Source organism: Cibotium barometz, chromosome 6, assembly GCF_041138505.1.
Source record: "Cibotium barometz isolate CiBa-2024 chromosome 6, ASM4113850v1, whole genome shotgun sequence".
NCBI lineage: Eukaryota > Viridiplantae > Streptophyta > Polypodiopsida > Cyatheales > Cibotiaceae > Cibotium > Cibotium barometz.
The window spans coordinates 31561046-31564540 of NC_141051.1; positions in this window are offsets into that span (position 1 = coordinate 31561046).

The following is a 3495-nucleotide window of genomic DNA, read 5'->3' on the forward strand; positions in this document are numbered from 1 at the left end:
ACCAATGAAGATGCATTTCTCTACCTTTGGATCCAACTTTGTCCTCACTTCATCAGGAACATGTACATATGCAATACACCTAAACACTTTCAAGTGAGACACATCCGATCTTATGCCTATAAACTTCTGTTCAGGAGTCATACCATGAACAGCTACACTGGGTGTCCTATTCATAATGTACACAGAGTTGCTACTGCTTCTACCCAAAAGTAATGTGGCATATTCTTTTCAGCCATCAAGGCACGTGCCACTTCTGCAATGTGCCTATTTTTCCTTTCTGCAACACCATTCTGTGCGGAGTGTACCCATATGTAAACTGCCTCTTGATTCCCTGCTTTCTCAAGAAATCACTGAACTCATTGGAGAAATATTCTCCCCCACCATCTGATCTTAGGCATTTTATTTGTATGCCTTTTTCCTTCTTGACCAAGGCTTTAAATCTCTGAAAGTGAGAAAACACCTCACTTTTCTCCTTCATGAAATAAACCCACACTTTCCTAGTGTGGTCATCAATGAATGTAACATAATACCTGCAACCTGCAATTGTTATAGTCTTGGTCGGCGGTCCCCATACAACTGAATGCATGACATCCAATGGGCTTGCACTGACATGCTTTTCATGTGGAAAAGCATGTTTGGCCTACTTACCAAGTTGGCATGCTTTACATACCTTATGCATACCGTCAACTTTAAACTTTGGCAAACCTACAACAATATTTTTGGGCCTGCATAGACTTCAGTCGCTATACATTCACATGACCAATGCGCTTGTGCCATATGTCAATATCTGCAATGACACGTGTTCCATGCGCAAACATGGCTGCCTTTATCTCAGGCATGTTCACATCTAAGGTAAACATCTTGTCATTTTTGTTACCCTTTGCAACCAAGCGACACATATTTTTAAAGTCTTCCACAAAACATCCTTGAGGATTAAACCTCACTTGCCAACCCTGCTCAACCATCTGTCTAACAGAAACCAGAATCTTTGTAATATTTGGAACATGAAGTACATCAGCCAAGTACGTCATTTTGCCATCTTGCATAAACAATGGCACTTTACCAACATGCGTAATGGGATACGCAGTATCATCACCTATTTCTACATAACTTAGTTTTTCCATTTTTTGCATATCTCTAAACCACTCAGCATGACTGGTCATGTGGTTAGAGGCACCAGGATTCACATACCATATCTTGAGATCCTGACACATCCCGTGTTATGGAACTAAGCATGTGCAGCTGCTCATTTTTGTCTCATCACCTCCATGTTTGCTAGATAATGCATAGTTGCCTTGCTGTAACTTTCCACTTTTAATGTCATTCTGCTTTTTGTAGTAGTCCTTTGCCATGTGTCTTGGTTTGCCACAATAATAGCACTCTATGCTATTTGCATTTTGATTTTTTTGGCAACTACCTCGGCCTCTTTGGCTCCCCCTGCCTCTAGACTGGCCTCTTCCACTTGTGTATGATTGCTGCTATGAATCATTGGACTGTTGTTGTCCAAAATTCTGATTTCCTTATCCCCACCACCTTGGCCTCAACCATAGCCTTTACCTCTGCCTCTACTTGAATTAGAGTAGAAGGCCTGTTCTGATGTGTTCTTGCTTTGTGAAGAAGAATCCTCACCTAAAGCCTTTTCTTCTATGATCTGCATAGATATCAAGTCTCGAAAGTTAGGAATATTCTCCCTAACTGTAATGGAGGTCTTGAATGGCTTGTACTCTTTACCAAGCCCATTACCAAGCCTTTTCTTCTACGATCTGCATAGATATCAGGTCCGGAAAGTTAGGAATATTCTCCCTAACTACAAGCCCATTCAGACACACTCATCAAATCATCATCCTTCACTGATACATTGATTCAACAATGTCCTTGATCTTTAAGGCATATTCATTGATGGACATGCTTTTCTTTTCCACAGTATGCAATTGTTGCTTTAACTTCAACTTCCTTGCCTTTGTGTTAGTCTGGAACATCTGAACCAGATTCTGCCTTTCAACTGCTTGAGTGTTTGCATCATGTATGTGTCCTATCATAGTGTTTGTGACACTAATTGAAATCCAGTACATGACTTTTCTTGCACCCCGATTCCCATCTTTAAATGCCTTTATATCTGCAGGAGTAGCATTCTCCTCAGATAACTCTAGAGGCTCCTCATTGTCTCCTTCTACATAATCCCAAAATCCTTTACCCATTAGGAAGTTGGTCATTCTGAACTTCCAGGCATGGAAGTTATTCTTATCAAGCTTCTCACTAACAATCTGATTAATTCCGTCAGACATGTTTTCCTGCAGCACAATCAAATAACCTGCAAACAGACAACTTCTGTATGCAACCTGTAATTCAACAGTATCTCCTATAAAACTGCTGCATAGCGGTACTTCAGCACAACCTGTGTATCACCAAATGTGACCAGAGTACATGTACATATGCCTAGTATCAATAATACATGTGCAAACCCTGTCTGCACTTCCAAAATGCACTGCTACACTACAATAACCAGATTTCGAGCATAAACAGTTCTCTACCAGAACTTCCAAAAAATTACCCCAAAAATACCTTACAGTGACAAAACGGGGCCTATAAAAACGCACCTGAAACGTGAATCTAGCCGAAAAAACATTATCTAATAGGATGGTATACCTGCCCTATAGCTTCATTCCCGTGAAGACAGCTCCTCAATCGGAGATGTGTAGCTCCCAAAGCTACTGAGGGGGTGTTATATCTAAACTAAGAAGGGGAAAGAGATGATGATGCTCTTACCCGTGTAGTACCGCTTCCTTCCTTGCTTGTTCTTGCCTCTTGTGGCTTGCCTCCTTAGCTCTCACACAAACCAAGCTCTGATACCATAAAGAGAATGTGGGGGAGAGGGAGAGCTTCAAACCCTAGCAAGCAAACACACACACACAAGAGAGAGATGGATGGCTGAATTTTCTTCTTCTCTACTCAACCAACATTACATAAAGATAAGCGTACATACTATATAGGTTAGTACTTAGCTACTACAACATACAAGGGTCGGTCCATAATGTAAACCCAACTAAATGAGCTGGCGCTATAACTATGCCAGTGTCTAGTAATCCAAAATGGCTGTCACACAACCTGTCATCCCACTGGCTGCATATCACTCATAATCTCACCAACCATGCCAATGGTGTAGATGCGGAAGCTATCACCCAGGCGGGGTCATCAATGTCTACCGTAGCACTAGTTGAGCTCGATATCTCAACAGATTACACCATTGAATCAAATAGGTTTCGAGGAACCTTTTGAGTGTCCAGAATACGAGGTTGACTTGGACAATACCTCACTTGTCACTAGAGGACTCCATAGAGATTTATCTGGACTACTATGTAGTCAATGCAAGAGGTGGAGTCAAACCAGTATACCAGCTAGCCGCAATATGAAGAGGTCAAGACATCAACTCTACTCTTAAGAGAATGCCTCTTTGATGCTATCATTATCAAGGACCACACCGAATCTCTGAGTGTC